Source organism: Equus asinus, chromosome 2 (genome assembly GCF_041296235.1).
Source record: "Equus asinus isolate D_3611 breed Donkey chromosome 2, EquAss-T2T_v2, whole genome shotgun sequence".
Classification (NCBI taxonomy): domain Eukaryota; kingdom Metazoa; phylum Chordata; class Mammalia; order Perissodactyla; family Equidae; genus Equus; species Equus asinus.
The window spans coordinates 182,552,497-182,572,861 of NC_091791.1; the positions used below are offsets into that span (position 1 = coordinate 182,552,497).

The 20,365-nt window shown below is 40.0% G+C and overlaps 1 long non-coding RNA gene across 1 annotated transcript in view; it reads left to right on the forward strand.

Moving 5' to 3' along the window:
* The first annotated feature begins 11,472 nt into the window (after positions 1-11,472).
* Positions 11,473-20,365, forward strand: part of LOC139046372 (uncharacterized) — a 29,864-nt gene continuing 20,971 nt past the window's right edge. Inside the window, exon 1 of the long non-coding RNA XR_011506350.1 lies at positions 11,473-11,794. This is a non-coding gene — a long non-coding RNA (uncharacterized lncRNA). The remainder of the gene's footprint in view (positions 11,795-20,365) is intronic.

A 20,365-nucleotide genomic window follows, 5' to 3' on the forward strand; every position in this document is an offset into this window, starting at 1 on the left:
AAGAGATTAGTCACCAAAACACTTCCTAGGGAGCCACCGTTTATATTAGGAAGAAAGGCTTTGAGGAGTCATTAGAGGAAATGCTGTAAGTGCGGGGAACTGTAGCAAACAAGCGTTGCTAGTGTCCTACACATAAGTCAAAGACAGGAAATGTCGTTTCTGAGAGGGAGAAGGGAAAGCTGAAATAAAGGCGAAAGAAAGATAGAGAGCTAACAAGCTGGGGGTCCTGAGCAATGAAAATGCCAGAGAATGAAGCTCTTAGGATATACTCCAAAAAGAGTCATGGGACAAAACTAATGTACGTTAGTGGTTGTCCAATTGGTTGGTTGAAAGGTATAATGTAAACACCCTCTTCTGCTTCCTTAAAGAAAATTTACTATAAAACTCAGCAAAGTTTTTGAGATATTATGGTCTGAATTTTTGTGTCCCCTCGCCACCGCCCACCAAATTCGTACATTGAATCTTAATACCCAATGAATGGTTTTAAGAGGTGGGGCCTTTGGGAGGTGCTTAGGTCATGAGAGTGGAGCCCCCATGTATGAGATTAAGGCTCTTGTAGAAGAGACTCCACAGAGCTCCCTAGCCCCTTCCAACCACATGAGGACACAGCAGGAAGGTCCTGGCTATAAACCAGGAAGAGGGCCCTCACCGGAACATGTCCATACTGCCACCTTGATCTTGGACTTCTCAGCCTCCAGAACTGTGAGAAATAAATTTATGTTATTTATAAGCTACACAGTCTATGGCATTTTGTTACAGTAGCCCAAATGGACTATGATGGGATTGTAGGTTAATCTGGAGGAGACTAGAAGTATTGAATTCTCAGTTATGGTCAACATAGGCTAAAACAGACAGCACATGTGGATGGAGAAGCTGGAGGATGAGGGAGAGCCAACATCTGCATTACATAATCCTCTGGTTGTCGCATCCTTTCCTCACCATCACCATTTCTACCCTCCCTCAAAGAGAACCACTTCGCAAAATATTAATAGCCCCTTCCTATCAAACTTACTCCATGAGTGCACTTAAATTAAGCAAACATTCTGATGTAATTAATGAAAATAATTCAGAAAAGTTTAGCATTGTGCGAAATATTAGAGCTAATATAATCCTCCTCCTTGGAGTTTGATTTCTCCCTTATAGTATTAAAATTCTTTGTGAAATATCCTTGAAAATATTTTATACATAGCAAGTATTCAACAAGCGTTTGTTAAACTGCCAGATTGATCACTACTCACCAATATCTGTTTCCCCTTCTTCTTCCTGGGGGAGGGTTATAGTACCTCTCTCATTAAAATCAGGACTGCCATCTGATTTACTTTAGCCAATGAATGTAATGAAAGTGACATGTGCCACTTTGAGGCGAATCATCCTAAGGAACCAGAGCCCATCTCAGATAACAGGTGAGTGTGCTGTAGATTTTGAGAGATGAACATAGATTGTTTATTGATGGCCAAAGGTTAGAGAGGGCAGCATTAGGTCCAGGGAGGAAATTACTGGAAGTAGAATAAGCTAACTTGTTCCTGTTCTTCTCATTGGCTAAAGAGAGTTTTGATGAATAACTCGAGAAGAAGAAGAAGGGAAAGTTTGATGCTTTCAGATTTGGAAACATTTAGGGAAAGGGGGCTCCCCTCCAGAAAAAGAGTGAACCAAGCCACCTGAGTGTTTCTGGAGCATCCAGGGGAACTCAGAAGGCAGCATTGGGTCTACCTTAATTTCCACTCTCTCCAGCACAGTATGAAGAAACTTTTAAAATATTTAAATATTATTATAGTATTAAAACAATTCATTAATGAGGGTAGACTATGCATTTTTTCATTGTGAAATCAAGGTGACAAATTTTGCTTTGCCTCTTGAAAATCAAATAAAAGTAACAAGAAGAAAGGTGAAAACTCCATCTTCACCGAAAGCTGGGGAGGTCATTAATTCTAAATGACACTGCATGAGGGAGGTCAAATAGGATCGTGGAAGATGCTGAGAGAGGCTGACCACACTGCAGGGCTCCGAAAAAGATGGCAAAGCATCATTGCCCACAGTAATCCCAGACACGAGTACAAGAATGCGCATGTGCAACGGCAGCAGGAGTCATTGGACCTAGTTTCTCAAGAAAGACCCAGGAGTGAGGTAAGATGTAGGAAGTGAAGAATCACACAGACAAACTTATTTGTAAGAAACTGTCACTGAGGCCAGGTGAAGGGGAAATATTCTGCATCATTAGCTACCCTGAGATCATATCTTAGTTGCCATGGGGAAAGAAAAGGCTTAAAAAACCCAACCATACCCAAAACACTATGTCATGGGTCCCTTCCTCAGGCACCCCTCAAGAATACTCCTCGAAGTAACTTCTCCAGGCAGAAACCATCTCATTAAGGGTAGAATAGAATTTATATAACTACCCTGTGAGGAAAGAAAATAAGTAAAGAACCAAAAAGTACAATGAATTGGAATAATGTTGCCATGGATTGGATGGGTAACCAAGCAGAGGGTCAAGAAAAACAAAACCTAAATAAAGCAATTGCTCCTAGAAATCAGGACACAATGCAGAATATATCTGCAAAGTGGAAAGATAACAAAAGTAGATGGAAATAAACTTAGCTAAAATACTCAAGTGTTATATGAAATAAAATTTAAAACACCTCTGAGAGACAAGATTTACACAAATGGAAAATATACCATTGATTCAAGGAAGAAGATTCAACATCTTGGTGGGTGAATCTATAAATGTAATACAATTTAAATGATAATGCCAAAGGATGTGTTTTGGAGCTATGACAGAAAAAGTTAAAATTTAAAAAACTTAAAAAGTAAGAATAACCAAGAAATTTCTGAAACATAAACGTAATAAGCTGAGGAGACGGAGATCCAGCCCCACAAAATATCAAAACTTATTATAAAGTGGAATATTAAGAGTTTGGCATGAATAATCAAACAGATCAATGGAACACAAATAGGCCAAAATACATTTAAAAAACTAATATATGACAGAGAGACATTTCAAATTAGTGGAGAAAAGACGAATTAGTCAATAAAGGATGTTGGAATAATGACTAGTCATAGTGAAAACAATTAATTTAGATCCCTACCTCATACCTTACACCAAAATAGATTCTTGATGGATCAAAGGTTTAAATCTTTTAAAAATTCTGAAGGAAATGTACAAAAAGTTTCAATAAAATCAGCCCAGGTAAGACTTTTCTAATTATGATATAAGACATAGAAGCCAAAAAAATGATAGATTCAACAAAAGTAAAAAGGTTTTGCATTGAATAAAACACCATAAACAAAGTCAAAAGACAAAAAACAAATGAGAAAAAATACTTTTAATTCATATCACAGATAGGAGTTAATTTTCTTAATCTACTATAAACATCTTATAAAATAACAATAAGACAAACAATAAATAGAAAAATTGGAAAAAGGTTTGCATGTCAGGGGTCCCCAAGCCCACCCTCAGGCTTGATGACTCACTAGGACTCAAGACTAAGCAAAGCTATTATACTCACCATTACTGTTTATTACAGTGAAAGAATACAGATGAAAATCAACAAGAGGGAGAGGCACATGGATGAAGGCCAGGAGAACCAGGTACACGCTTCCAGGTGTCCTCTCCCGGTGGAGTCACATGGACACAAAATACATGCAAAGTGTTAGCAGCCTGGGAAGCCCACCTGAGCCTTGGCGGTCAGGGCTTTGATGGGGGGTCAGTTACATCTGTGCCACTGACCTCAACTACTCAGACTCCAGTCCCCCAGAGGAAAACAGAACACTGTTAACGTAAACTATCTGATCAAATTATCGCCCAAGGTATCAGGCATACAAAAACACCCTTATGGGGCAGAATATTCTCAGAACTCAGAGCTTGACTTTCAAGAGTCAGCCAAGGGTCAGTCCTAAGACAAATCTTTCTTGGGAATATGCATGTTTTGAGCAAGCCGGGCCAATTGAGTTAACCCTCTCCTTGTTATTGGCAATGAAAAATGGTACAGTCATTTTGGAAACAGGTTGGCAGCTACATAAAGTGTTAAACATAAATATGCCATACAGCCCAGGAATTCTACTATTTCGTATACCAAGGAAAAATGAAAACATACGTCCACACAAAGACTTGTGTATGAACATTCATAGCAGCATTACTCATAACAGCTAAAAAGTGGAAACAAACCAAATGGCCATCAACTGTTAATGGATAAACCACACGCAGTACATCCACACAATGGAATACCACTCAGCAATAAAAAAACAAATAAAAAACTGCCATATGCTGCAATATGTATGAATCTTAAAAACATTAGGCTAAGTGAAAGAAGCCAGCCACAGAAGACCATATATTATAGGATTGCATTTATACAAACTGTCCAGAAAAGGCCAATCTACGAAGACAGAAAGTAGATTAGCGGTTTCCTGGGGCTGGGGTGGGAACAGGAAATGATTGCAAACAGTCACCAGGGATTTTTTTTGGAAGTGATGTGAATTTTCTAAAAATTGGACTGTGCCAATGGTTGCATGACTCTGTAAACTTACTAACAATCAACAAATGTTACTTAAAAATGGATGAATTTAACAGTGTGTGAATTATGCCTCAATAAAGCTGCCAATGTTGTTTTAAATATGCTGCAAGGCATCGTGTTTGAAATGCTACCACTTGTGGAAAAGGGCAGACTACCTCCAGAAGCACAGGGCAAACTGCCAGCAGTGGTCGCCTCTGGAGGGAATTGGGCACGAAGAGCTGAGGCGGGAGGAAGAGGCCCTCTTACTGTGTGATGCTTTGTTCTCTGTGGATTTTATACTGTGTGCATGTAAGCACTATTCAAAACATAAACACCTAACAACCTTCTGTGTCTCTTGGTTACTAGAAAATACTTGGCTGCCGTTGTTAGTAATGAGGTCATTAACAGTAATGGGGTCACTAGAAAGGATTGCCTGAGAGGTAAATGCTGCAATTCTGACTATTTTCAGAAATGGTCATTTTCACATTGTGGAACAATATTTGAGCAGCAATATCCTGGAATCAAGGAACTTGAAGAGAGGAGTATGCAGAGCCTGCGATCAAGGCACCTGCATATTTCCTTGTAGGGAGAGAGCTAAGCTAGGGTGGGAAGTCTGAGGTCTTCATTATTTTTTAAGATTTTTTTTTCTTGAGAAAGATTATCCCTGAGCTGACATCTGCCGCCAATCCTCCTCTTTTTGCTGAGGAAGACTGGCTCTGAGCTAACAATCGTGCCCATCTCCCTCGACGTTATATGTGGGATGTCTGACGCAAGGCTTGACAAGTGGTGCATATGTCCGCACCTGGGATTTGAACCAGCAAACTCCAGGCCTCCGAAGCAGATAATATGAACTTAACTGCTGCGCCACCGGGCTGGCCCCTGAGTTCTTCATTTATTTGATGCAGGAGTGATCATTCAGGTTTTGGAGAGTAACGTATTGTCCACACTTTATATTTCAGTCATTTCGCCATCCTTGTTTCTATTGGATACCATAAATGTAGCAATTCAAGAGCAAACTGTTGGAAAAAATGTTCGCCTCACCTGCAGCTTTTTATTTCTTCCAATTCTCTAATTCCTTGTGCTTTTTCGGAATCTGAGTGGGTTTATTTTTTATATAGATGGCTTTCCATACAAGTAGAATTGCTAAAGAACTGTCAAGCTTCTGCTCCACTTAGAAAACCTGCCCTCGGTCCGGCCCGGTGGGGCAGCGGTTAAGTGCACACGTTCCGCGTCAGCCGCCTGGGGTCTGCTGGTTCGGATCCCGGGTGTGGACATGGCACCGCTTGGCAAAAGCCATGCTGTGGTAGGCGTCCCATATACAAAATAGAGGAAGATGGGCACAGATATAGCTCAGGGTCAGTCTTCTCCCGGCCAAAAAAAAAGAAAGAAAACCTGCCCTCATCGTAAATCCCATTACAATCAATCCCCTAATAATGAAATCTCTGTAAACTCAAAGATTTTCAAGTCCTAACGCCTGGCTCACTTGTTAGACCTGGTGGTGAACACAACGCTAGTCCAAGCAAATGCAAGTATTTATGCATCCCCTTCAAAATGCTTGTTGAAGGAGAGCATTACTAATACTTAGAAATTTGTAAGAATATGTCGCTTAGAAATGGATCTGTAGGGCTTAAGGTGACTATCGTCTTTCTATGACCCAGAATCCGTGAATCAAAGAGGAGGCTAAGATCTCTTTTCTTTTCTCACTAATACCTTTTTATATTCTTAATATTCCATTAGGACTAACTGTCCTCAATGGTCTGGAGATAAATATATATCATAGTCTGAGAATATGTTAAATGATGCTTTCTAAATGAAGTGCTTCATTTAACCTTGGAGACCCACACAAAATTTTATTTCCCACATGATAATTCTTAGTTAAGACTAAGGATGAATGCGTAAGGAGACAGAAAATGTATGCACAGGTAACTAAGGGGAAGGAATAGGGGCCTAGCTAGAGTGAGCTCCCAGAAACATTGCAATATACAGCGAGTTAAGCATATGGCCACCCAGTTAAACAACCCGAGTTCAAATCCTAGTTTGCCGCTAACTTGTTTGTAATAATTGAATTGAGCAGATTACCAAAATTCTTTACAATTCAGTTTCTTATATGTAGAATGAGGTTAATACTATACCTACTGAAAGAGTTGTTAAGAGGATTACATAAGACAATGCATCATTCATTATTGCTCAAGGTCATTGTTTTGATGGAAACTTCAAATTTCATAACAAGAAGAGAATAAGTTTACCCACCAAATGGGGTGCTTTCATTTAAACAGGATCAAGAATTCAAATGCTATCCAGAGAGCTAAAGATGTGCTATGCAGATAGCTCAACATGAATCTGAATAATGATTGAAAGACTCAGAATTATGTGGTAAAGAAAAATGGCTTTGAAATTTTAAAATTAACTGTGTGGACCTGGAGAGTTAGTTAACCTTCTGAGTCTTACTTTTCCATTTATAAAATGGGCATGATAGCAATATCTTGTGAGAATTCAGCAAGTCTATGAATACAGGGTAGACAGCACCATGCTTGGCACAGGCTGGGTGCTCAATAAATGATGGCTATTTTTACTAGGAGGATTATTATAATTATTGTTTATGTGTTCTGCAGTATAGAGGACAAGAGCAAAACTGTCACACAAAGTAAATTGTGTATAAGTTGTAATATTAAAAAACCTGAAACCTGAAACATAGGAAACCCAGAGGAAAACAGGTGGAGCTGCACAAGGGTCGGGTCATCATGATGAACGGGATGCCCAACAATTGAGCAGGTAACATCGACCCAGACGAACTCAAGGAGACTTCTCAGGGCACCAAGAAGAGAGAAAGAAGGAGAAATTAAACACACTGACTTCCAGACGGCAGAGTGGCCGGAAAAGGGAAAGAAAACAGAAGGATGAGAGACAAACAACAGCTGAGAAAAAACAACAACCACCAAACCACCACAACAGGATGACGCCAGGTGAGCTTGATCAGAAGAGACTATTCTTTCTATTTTTTATTTTTTTTTAAAGATTGGCTCTGAGCTAACATCTGTTGCCAACCTTTATTTTTCTTCCTCCTTCTCCCCAAAACACCCCAGCACATAGCAAACCGCCCCCCCCCCGCCCCCCCAGTACATAGCTGTATATTCTAGTCGTAGGTCCTTCTAGTTCTGCTATGTGGGACGCTGCCACAGCATGGCCTGATGAGCAGTGCTCAGTCCACGCCTAGGATCTGAACCGGCGAAACCCTGGGCCACCGAAGCAGAACATGCAAACTTAACCACTCGGCCACAGGGCTGGCCCTAAGATTATTCTTCCTGGGACTAAAATCCTCAGATTAGGAACAAAGATGCAAGGAAAGCATCTACAGAAATTGTGGTGGTGAAGAGAAAGCAGAGAGCAGCCGCAATGAAGACAGAGACAGTGCATTAAATGCAGCATAGCCTAGGCATTCAGTTGGGGCCTGAGACAGTGGGAGAGATGAGTCAAAAGGGAAGGAAACGGCATTCCAAAGTAGCTGTGAAGCACTGATCAAAAACTCACATAGAGTAAGGACAACCTACAGGAAGAAAATAACACAAATAAGAATGCAATAAGCTGGAGACGTGGCCTAAGTGACTCTCAGAGAAGAGAAATCGCATGTATTCTTAGTGCAAAAGCAAAGGCTGATGGAGGAGAAGAGACAAATATTCCTTATAGGAGAATTCTAAATAATGCGTGTAGATACTCACCCTCTAAGAGGACTATTTGAATTCCTAGCCCTCCTTCCCCATGGGTGGGCTTGCTTAGTGACTTGCTCCCACAGAACAGAGTAGGAGAAGCCTGGCAAACACACCTTAGTCAAGTGATGAAGGTTAACATCACTCTAGTGACATCAGATGGATGTCATGGACCCTCTGATGTGATGTGACGAGAAGGGCACTTCACCTCTGTGGTATTCTTTCCAAAAACCCATAACTCCATTCTAGTCATGAGCAACATGAGACAAACCCAGAATCGGCGACATTCTGTGGCATACCTGACCAGTACTCCTCAAGACTGTCAAGGTCATGAAAAACAAGGACAGACCAAGAGACTGTCACAGACCAGAGGAGACTAGGAGACATGACAACTGATGTAATGTGGCGCACTAGCCTGGAGCCTGAAACAGAAAGAGGACATAAATGGAAAAGCTGGTGAAATCCAAATAAAGTCTGGAGTTAGTTAATAGTAACCTATCTATCTATATATCTATCTATATATCTTTTTAGTTTTAAAAAATATACCACAGTAATGTAAGATGCTAACAATAGGGGAGATCAGGTGAAAGGTATTCTGTATGGAACTCGCTGTACTATCTTCGCAACTTCTCTGTCAATCTAAAATTATTCTATATTAAAGTAGTTTATTTAAAAAAAAAGATAGTGTGTCAAAAGGACACAGGAGTCAACTGAAACAGTTCCTAATGGCCAAATGATGATAGAATTGACTTATAATCCAAAGAATAAAATAAATATCCATGATTACATAGATATAAATAAATGATTGAATAAATCAGTTAATGGGGAGGAAGGACAACGGTTCCTTACAGAGCTGTAATTGTTACGTGCAGAAGAAATGAGGAGAATAGAAAACACCATTAGAACACCACAGTAATCATCGCTACAGGCATGATCAACCCATAAATAACAAAGTTAGTGAGAGAAAGTTTATGGAGAGGCAGGATATTTGTACAGACCTGAAATAGCTTCTAAATATTTCTTCCAAATATTTATTAATTACAAAGGGAAAGTGTTGAACTCTGGCAGGTATCAACTTGGTAACCAAGTGATCAAGGTTAACACTACCAGTAGTAAGATCTGAGCCAACATCAGATAAACCCAAAAGGAGGAACATTCTACATAACTCCTTTCGTGTCAAGGCCATGAAAGACGAGAAAAGACAGAGAAACCATCACAGGTCAGAGGCACCTAAGAAGACGTGACAGCTAGTGCAATGCGGGATTCTGGATTCAACACTGGAGCAGAACTAGGAATTGTCTGTAGTTTAGTTAATAGTATTGTACCAGTGTTAGTTTCTTAGTTTTGATAAATGTGTCACAGTTATTGTAAGACGTCAATACTGAGGGATGCCGGGTGAAGGGTACGTGGGAACTCTTTGTACTATCTCTGCAACTCCTCTGTAAGTCTAAAATCATTTTAAAATTTAAAAATATATGCAAATCTCACACACACTTGGCCAAACATAAAAAGGGCTCACTTGGGGTTTGGTGTCCAAATACCACCATGGGTCTCTCTTCCTGTCCAGAATTCTGGAATTCTAATGCTTACAAACAACTGAGATAAGAGGCTAATTCATCAGCTTTAAAGAGCACACACTCATCAGTGTGGCTGGAGAGCACAGTGGAGCCTCCAACGCCCTCACTGAGCCTGGGCCCCAGGCCACACGTCTCCCACAGTTAAATACTCAGGCCTCTCAGAGAAGCAGCAGAGCAAAATGCTTCCCTCCACACTGGGGAGAGTCTGCTCTTTTGTGTTCTTCACCCAGAGAAAGGTAAAGAAGCAGCGGCACACGATTTGAAAGCCAACAAGTCACAAGGCCCTTGATGTCAGTGCAGCCACCTCTCTGGCTGCCAGGGCTCGGTGGATGCCAAGCTCTCGGCTGTTCCAGCCCCACCAACTGGATGGATTAATTCTTTTCCCACTGAGAGACTGAGTGAATTCATTGCAGTATTCTCCAATTTAATGAAAAGTTCAGTATAGAAATTTTTCTTCGATGTGTCCTTCTATTGGTGAGCGGATCGAAAAGCCTTTCATTAAAACATAAGAATGAGAGTTTCTTCCTAAAAAAAAAAAAAGTTTTCCTCAAAGGAAGAACCTCAAAAAGGTTTATTTTTGTCTTTACTCTCCATGATGAACATGGTTAAAAGATATGTGATCTTGTTCAGAAAATATAGTGCTGAAGATAGGAAGCAAGTTGAGGAAGATCAAATTTGTGAAAGTTTATACTTCTCAAAAGAAATATAAAAAAGAGGAGTTTGTTCAATAATATGACACCATCCCTGCATTTATTAAGATGGGTAATGCCAAATGGAGAATTTAAGTGTATTTATAGAAATATGGAATGGGTTGGAAAGTAATAAAAAATTGACTCAAACTCAAATATTTAGAGTTATCCATCCATAATAATACAATACTTAATGCAAGTGCTGAGTATGGAATATCCTCTTAGAAAAGGGCAAAATTTAAAATATGAGAGATAATTAAGGGTGGGTGAGCCTTATCCCACTTTCAAGACGCCAGGGGCTTGTGGGGCAACTTAAAAAGGTATAAAATCATAAAGAGTGAAAGAGATGCCCTCACTTGCAGACATAATTAATGGAGACATTTGGGGAAAAGTAAAGAAGTTAAAGCAGAAAGAGTAAAGATGATTCAGTAAATGGGTGGCACCAATATAGACGTGATCAGAATCATAAAAATACCAAAAAAAAGGCAAAAGGGACAGATGTGTCAGAGACATGCACAAAGAGACAAAATGAAGGTGGATGTCAGTGTGGCAGCAAAATTGACATTAATGAGCAACTGTGGGAAAATGGAAGTATTTTTTAGAGAGCTATTTTAAGAAAAAGAAATGCTTAGAGAGGAGTGTCATCTGTCATTCTGAAAAGGAAAAGTCATGTGATTTAACTGCGGACATCACAGTTCATAAAGTGAACACAGTCAACTTGCTGACCTGAGGAGGAAACGCGTGAGAGCGTTGAATGACCTCAGAACTGCTTCCAGCAACGCTTCTGAGCGCAGCCTGGGCGAACACTGGGTGATCTTTATTAGCCCGGGAAGAAAGGGAAGAGTGAGCGGTGCCGTGAAACAAGCCTTGCCAGCCCTGATGTGCTCAGAAGGAGAACGGGAGGAGGGCGGGCAGTGGGGGACACTGTCAATACCAGCCCCCACCCAAACTGCAGAAATCCTACTGTGTGGGCTGCGAGATGAGGGCGGAACACAGCCCACTGCAAAGAGCCACAGAGACAGGAATTAGCTAAGAGATGGAGGAGGTGGAGGGAGGGTTGCTTATGATTAGATCAAGAATAAAAGCTTTCAATGGACAACAATTCTTTCCACAAAAATATTCCAGATGAACTTTGAGGACATCATATACCAAGGTGACCAGGAGAGAGAGAAAGAAATTAAAGTGAATGGGTAATTTAATGTGTGCTGCTATCCGTCAGAGAAAGTTCCTCTCCACTTTAATCGGTTCCATACACAGATGAAAGCAGGCACCGTGACATGGAAGGAGAGGCAGCTTGAGACAAAGGAGATCCTGGTGGAAACTGTCCATGGGGCAAGGTGAGCTTTTCTGAAGTCATCTGCTTTTATCGTTTTTCAAACTGAGCCTTCTGATTCACATTCTTTGCCTTTTTCACCTTCTTTCCCATTCTTCTTTGTATGGTTATAACCTTATCAATTTATTACTAATTGCTAAGAATTACTTCCCAGCCATGGTAAATTACTTTTTAATTGATTGATGTCCCTGTGAAGTGCCTCATCAGCTATTACGACAGCATCTTTGGAGTTTCTAAGTTTAGCAAGGACAACCAAGCTGTGTGTGTATACACTTGGGAGGACCAGGACCTTGCAGAATTCTTACTGGTTGAATTTTTCTTCACCTAATTGTCCCAGATGCAACTCAGGGACTCTCAGTCACGAGAATATAGGCCACAGTGGAGGATTCTGCAGTGAAGTAATAACGATAGCTAACTTACTATGGGCCGGGCTCTGTGTAAGAGCCAGATATATCATCTGATTATCTTTTCACTGCGGTTCAATGACATATAGCATAGTACTATCATACCCATTTTCTAACGAAAAGGAAAAAAAAACTAAGGATCAAAAAATTTAAATAATCTGCTGAGGGTTGCTGCATCAGTCTGCTGGAGCTGTCATAACAAGATATCACAGATTGGGTAGTTTAAACAACAGAAATTTATTTTCTCACAGGTCTGGAGGCTAGAACGCGAAGCTCAAGGGGCTGGCCAGGTTGGTTTGGGTGAGATCTCTTCCTGGCTTATAGACAGCTGCCTTCTTGCTCTGTCCTCACACGGCCTTTCCTCTGTGTGCAGAGAGAGAGAGTTCTCTGGTATCTCTTCCTCTTCTTACAAGGACACCGATCCTATTGGATTAGGGCCCACCCTTATGACCCAATTTTACCTTAATTACTTCCTGAAAGGCCGTATCTCCATATACAGTCACACTGGGGGCTGGGGTTTATACATAGGAATTTTGAGGGGGACACAATTCTGCCCGTTACAGTCACAGAACTAATAAAGGAAGGAGTGAGGATTTGAACCCACAACTCCAACTCCAGATCCTGTCCTATTACACTCTCCTGCCTCCATATGCTACACATAGTATGCACTTGTTTTTATTAATTCTAAGTAAAACATCTGGCCATCCATTTTACTGTCAATCACAGTTGAAACATCTAAAATCTGTCTCTCATGGAAAAAAGGGCTAAATATATGTGAAAATTCATGTTTTACAGTTTGTAGAAGCTTAACTCACATGAATGAAGGGTAACATGATTGTCATGTGCACAATGGAGAGCTCTGCATTATAAAGTAAGCCAAGTGGCATTCAGTGAGGTCTAATGTACAGTGCATGGGGTAGGAAAGGACCAAGTAGTTGCCCGAATTGACTGGAGATAAACATGAGCCTATGTAAGCCCAGCCCAGTTGAGGATGAGAACATTTATCCATTTACTTAGTGAGTATGCATTTTACTTTTATTATGTGCTAGCCACTGCGCCATTAGGCAGGTTGTTAGGATAGAAAAGCAAGTGAGGACGATGCTTACTCTTTGCAAATGAAAGCATCATAGATGCAGGATGTCCGTGTAGTATGCAATGGGGCCACAAAAAAGGATGTGCCAATTCAGGTATAACATGGATGGATACCTCCAGAGGAGTAAATGCATGCCAGGGAACTTAGATAAAAGGCAAGAAAATAAAAAGTTAACCCAGAAGGAGAAACCAAGGAAAATTCAATTGTACTGATAGTTTAAAAATAGAAGAAGAAGTGGTCAGATGTCTTCAGGATCCTTTGATGGAGAAGAAGATGAAATTAGGATAATGAGAAGGTAAACTCTCGAAATTGTATCAAATGCATCAAGCTGGTGGTGTTTGCTACCACTGCATATCTCAGTGTTTTCTCATATATCTCCACGATAAGTGTATGGATCAGTGTGAAGTCCCCCATGCACACAAACACAGTCAAAACTACAAAAGAAGACTTACCAGTAGACCGTGCTTAAGTGGATGGCAGTGTAGGGGACAGCAGCTCAGAAAGAAATGCATGAAAGAAGGATAGAGGAGAAAGATTTTCTTTTTTAAATTTTTTAAGAGGGCATTGGAAATAGCAGAATCAGGGCAAAGCAGAGTCATTGTGTGCCGCTTTACATAACAAAGGGCTGGCTAACAGCAAGCTAAACTTTTGGTTCCCAAATGATGGCACCTGCAGCAGAGAACAGGAGAGAGCCAAGGAGACAGGAGAGGAGACAGGGTGACGGGAGGTCTGTGAACAGCCCATGCGAAGGTAAAGTTACCCACAGTATATTCCCTGGGGTTTCAGGGAAAGGCTCTGTGGAAGAGGATAGGGCTGAGCACATCGGGCTCTATCATTTTCTGAGCTAATTACAGACAGAGAACTTCAATTTCACTGCATACGTATTTTGTACAAATTCTTCTGGCTGATGTCCAGTCAGAGAAAAGAGGTCTGACACTGTCCAGAGTGTTTCCCCAGTTTTCCATAACCTGCAATCTAGAGAGGGAGAGAAAAATCCACACCATATACAAGACAAGAAAACTATATATATAGGGCTTTATGATGTAAGTGCCAAGTACACAACAATTACTAAGTGGTGGGTGGAACTGCAGGGAATTCCTGAAGGAGGTAAGTACCCTTGGAAAGCATCAAATATGTAAGAAGATAAGGAATTCCTGAAGCTTCTTTGAATTTCCACGTTTCATTTGAATAAAACTCTGGGGCAGTCCCGTAGGCTATGTGGTCATAGAAGCCAGGTTCATTATGAATCTATTGAAGTGGTTAAACTACTATCTAATTTTGGTTCCATTCAATTGCCACAATGCCTGGAAAACTTAAATAAACCAAGATGTCTTGGTGACAATTTATCATTAGAGATACATAGCATTTAATGAAATTAGGATAAATGATCAAAGTTAAAAATTGTCCCTAGCTTTCTCCATCATGTTTTCTAAAGATTTTCCCATCATTCCTTATCAAAAAACTACCTGGGTTGAACATAGGACTGGCTGTCCTCTAATCTTGACAGTTGAGCAAGATTATCTGTAAGAGAGGATGTCTGTAGAATTCATTTTTACCTTAGGCTGGCCTAGTTGCCATGGTGGATCTATTTCTAGTTTCTCACCTAATTTTAAATGAACATACACAATGTGCAAGACATTTTAGAAGCAGAATTTGGCTGTTGCTTCAAGATTGAGAGTTTGGCGTCCTTCCAGATAATTCTCTCGTTTTTGACATTTAAGGTGCACTCCCTCTGTTGCCTGAGGTGCTTCCCTTGCAGTTTTGCATTTTCATACTTTGTAGTCAGAAGTCCCTATTCTTTTCCTTGTTCTTCTTCTCCCCTTCGTTATCCTTTCCTTCCTTTTCTTCTTGATCGATACAATAGCACCAACGATGAGTGAATAGTATAGTCCTTTGGTTAAAGACCAGGCCTAAGTCACAAAGGGGCTCACTGAGATGTCTGGGCTGAGTTCTCAATTGCAGTCGGCTGAGTGTTCTCCATTCATTGGCTCTAAAAAAACACCTGTCCAGCATCATTGTCACTATCTCTCCCTTAGACTCCACGCTACAGCCCTACTGAATGCATTCACACATCCTTAAATTTCCTCCTGCCCCCACTCCTCACTGCACAGGCTTCTTCTCTGCTTCGCCCCTCCCCCACGGCTACATGTACCTCAAGACCAAGCCAAGCAGCCTTCCCTCTTCGTCCCATCTCCACCCCAAGCCTTGATTGGGCACCACCCTCTTTGTGCTCCCCTAGACCCCTGTGTGTCTTTCAGTCATGGCATTGACCATGACACTGTGCTTTTCTGTTAACTAATCCGAGCGTCCCTCTGCTACCAGCATCAGCGTGGCACCTGGCCCAGAGTAAAGGCTTAATAAATTCTGTTGGATGAATGAGGACGGAGAGGGCATGCAGATAACATTTACAGAAGACACAAGGCTGGACTTAAGAGCACTCACGCTGGATGATAAAAGCACTTTCTGAAAGAACATCAAACTACATCTGACAGGAAGGAATTTCATAAAGGAAAAATGTCAAGTTTTGCTCTTAGCTTCTAAACAATCAAAATCAACTGCAGGTGTGTAGGGCTGGGGACTATTAGTTTAGGTAAATATGACTTCAGGGTTTATTTGACTCTGGCTCACCTTATAGAATCCAAAAGTTTAAAAGCACATTACAGCTCCCCTTGTTTAACTCTCTCTGTGCATCACGAGTCCCGCAACAGTGTGACAGGTAAGGGACATTCTGTCTTCTGTGTGCACTTCCATGACTTTGTCAGCCAGGTGCTAGCTGACAAGAAAAATTTTTAAATAAAATAAAGTAATCTTCACTTGTCTCAGTGAAAATAGACGAGGGGATCCTCGTGTGAGTGTCCTACTATGACATTTGCCACATTGCATGTTTGACCAACATTGTATCCTTATCTAACTTCTCTACTGCACTGTGAGTTCTTTGAGCAGAATCTCTGCCCTGTCAACCTTTGTATTCCTGGGATCTAGTGCAACATACTCAGTGAACAAATGTTGAATGAGAGAACCAGTGACGACACACGTCTAGGGCAAGTGAGGTTTTCATGTTGGGTAGAGAGAACTTGTCAGGCTTGAGTTAGAACATCGGCCCCACCACATGCAAGCTGTGTGACCTCTGGCATCTCTTCTAACCTCTCTAAGCATGGGTTTCTTTGTCTGAGATAATAATAGATGTTTTGAGGATTAAATGATAAATGTAAATACTCAGCACTGTTATCCTTCTGGAAATCAGATGAATAAAAATACTGACAAACCAGAGTCAAGAATGGTGAAGAAACATAAACGCCTATCAGAAGGGAGTAGTTAAGGAGGCTTGGCACGTTTGCCCTAAAGAAGGGAAGACTTCGAGGAAAACGTGATAGGTCAAGAACTATTAATGCAAATAATAATAGTCTATTTGCTTGGCATTTTATAGTTCGGAAAGGGTTTCCATATGCTATTTTATTTGATTTTCACAATAGCTGTATAACTTAGGAAGGAGAGCAGGCATGCATCATCATTCTTAGTCGATAGATAAGGAAACTGAGGCACAGAGCTGCCGCTTGCCTAATGTCCCACGGCTGAAAGTGGTGAAGTTGGGGCTGACTTGTGGCCCATTTCTCCTCCCACCAGAGCACAACGCCTCTCGAGAGGCATGGAGCATGAATCTTATTTGTGTGACATTAGAAGTCAAAGTTAAGATTAACGCATAAAAAATCACAAAGAGGTAGAGAATGTCTTAGTAGAGAGGACCTTTGGGAGTAATTACAGTTACCCCAAATCACAACTGAATGAACACCCTTCTGAAGAAGTGAGTTCCCTGTCACTCTTAACATTTAAGCACAGAACGAATGCCCACCCATCGGAGAGGTTGAGGGGAATACTGGGCATGATAATGTCTAAGCTTCTTTCAAACACTGGCTCTGATGCTTAGTCACTTATCCATAAAGTATTGAATTCTGCACATTTAAAATTTCCCTACCTACTTCTCACAGGAATATTATTGAAACAACAATGGTGAGTCTTTTGCGTTCTTGAAAAGGAAATGTCATGTTAACTCAAAGCAGTTTTACAGTTATCAGCGAAAAAAGAAAAACATCTTCCACATCAATACATCTAAGAGGTCATTCTTTGCTAACAACCCAGGAAAATTTCTTAACTCTCACATTGTTTACTGATATTCTATTTCCTCTCTAAATAAGACTAGTTAGTAAACACTGTCTATGTAACAAAAGCTATTATAGCCGAAAATTTTTTAAATTATGGATATTACTTTAAATATGTGTTACTCTATCCCAATTGAGATCATCTCAACAGTGTTTACAGGCAACATACAAATTAGGCATAATTAAAGATGATGCTTTCACATGTTTTAATTACTGCTCTCTTATGCAGTAGTTTGACTAAATGTGAAAATTATTTCAGGGCACAATTTTCTAAGACATGCACAGCAATGAAACAAGTTCTGCAATTTTAATTTGCTCCACTACTCAACTATGTGAATGTCATTTCTTTCTTTCTTTCTGGATTATTTTAAATATGATTAATTGTATTTTTTTCCAAAATCCTTTTCATACAAAGTTATCAGAAGGAAAATTCATAAGGTAGATAGATAAATAGATAGAATTAGATTCCTGGTAGCATGAAACGTTAACTCCCAATGAAAGTTTATTACTAAATCTTTCTAAGAAATTTTAAAAATCATCCATTAATCTTCTTTAAGTTTTTAAACTAAGAAAAAAGACACTAAGTAAGAAAATATTATATTAACTTTAATATAATAGCATAAGTACATAAAAGAGTAATAGATTTTCTAATATTTTATATATGTATTTGAACACAAGATTGCAGAACTAATAAGAGATTCTCTAAATTACTTGCTAAAATCATTCCAAAAATATTAAGAAAATCAATGTAAGTTCCACATCACTTAATTCTTAAAAAGATGTACTCCTAAATGTTTAGATGGAAAATCCTGGTTACTGGTGGAAATTGATCATTAAATATTTAAATGTTTAAATAGTCAAAGCTAAGTCATTTGTATTGAAGATAAGTTAATGTTCTCCAACTTTTATTTAACCTCTAATAAGCGAATGTTCTCGTAAAAGGGAATAGATGTCATTTTAAAGTACATTTCATTCAATTATGTGCTAAATGCAGAATGAAAAGCTGAAGTGATAAAACGTTCTGAGAAATGAAACAAAAAAGGCGGCAGTAATCCATGTCAGTTTTCACCGATTATCTGGCAAAACTCAATCACAGATTTTGTGCTTCCGAGAAGGAACAGCTATTCAAAATGTAATTATTGTATTTATGGATTTCCATAACGCTTTGAAAGCACAAAAGCAAATAATAAAGACTTTTCTCTTGAATTACATTAGCTCAGATATAAGACCAGGAGCTGATTTTTCTGATGTTTTATTGATTGTACAACTTAATGTATTCTCTAATTACCTTTTGTAAAGTTAAGATTTTTAAGCTCACTGTTGGATAATCTGGAACATAATTTAGAGAACAAGTAATTTAACACGTTTTAAAAAATAATAATGACTTAAAAATTCTGCAATCAAATGAAATAAGGGATTTGTAGTGGTTATGGGAAATTTCAAGGGGGCAGGGAGGGAACATATTTAGCTAAGAAGGGCATCCTAGAGGCCAATAGGAGAAATCATTGTCCCGACAGCTGGGCGAAATGGACACATTTGGGGAAACAGTTTTGATTTTTTAAAATCAGCTGAAATATAGCCCTGAAAATCAGAATCTGTGCTACATTCAACCAGGCAGTATTGTGAGGCATTATCTCCAGGTGCTGGAAGCCGTTAAAAATTTTGTTCAGCTTGTGCCATAGTGACAGCTGTAGGATATCTGGCTCTACCCCACACCAACGTTTAGGGGGCCAGGCTTGCGAGGAGAGCTCCAGAGACCATGGGAGAGTGGCTGGTTAAGAAATGTGAAAATACTGAATTGACTTGGAATTTTCATTCTTTCCTGATGTTTAAAAGCAAAAACAAGTTTGGGAATACATTGAAGTCAACCTGGTGGGGAAGTCGTAGCACTTTGTAAAATCTCATTAGGAACACATTGTGCAGAGAAGCAATGTGAAAATTCAAGATAATGGTTATCTGCGAGAGGGGCCAGAGGGCAGGGAACGGGGAGCAGCACGTTGGTGGATGCAAATTATCAGAACGTGCCGGGGCTTTCGTGTGTGTGATGTGTCTACAGGTATTCATTTCATGATTGCACTTTCCAATTCGTGTGTGTGTGTAGACACAAAAATTCTTTTGAATGTAACAATTATTACATTTCAAAAAGACAATAATGTGAAAAATGAATTGAAAAGAAAGAAACAAGTGCAGTTATTCCTTGGAAAGGGTATCATACGTGTTCCAGAAAGATCCAAGAACTTTACTTCTTTCTGGGGAAATAAAAGATCAAACTTTCTACACTTGTTAATATTTTTGATTGCTCCTGTTAATAACAAAGTTTTGTGTTTTGGTTCCTTTTTGCCTTTTTCATTTTTCATTCAGTACTTATTTGTCCTCCCTTCTTACTAGGCTTTGAACAGCTATCTGCATCTGGCCTGCTCTCTAACCGCTCCTCTCCCCTGCCCTCGAAGACATTTGCCCCTTGTCCTTGCCTGTCAGACTGGATCTTCCCTGCTGCGTAAGCACCGCTGAGTGACTGTCCTTCTTGGTAAACGGGAACAGGACTTACATCCTGTGCCTCTCCGTCCCCCTCAGTGTACCTCTCTTGTGGTACTCTAAGTCCCGGCCTCTAACATGCCTCACCTTCACCTCTCCTTTCAAGTGGCTATTAGAGGACATTGTGACCCTGTTGATGTTTTTCTTCCGCACAGATAAGTTGATTTGCTGTCTGCCTTGGGCCTTAAGAGAACAAAAGCTTATGGCTTGTCTCCATACCGGGAGTCAGCTACTTGCAACTTGTTATCATCTTTTCTTTCTTTTCTGTCTACATATTGTTGATGGTCAATGGTTTCTCTTCAATTTGTTGTATATTCCTCTTTGCCTCTGCAACCTGTCTTCCCCCAGGACCGTGTCTTAAATTGTGCAGAACTTCGTGTATGTCT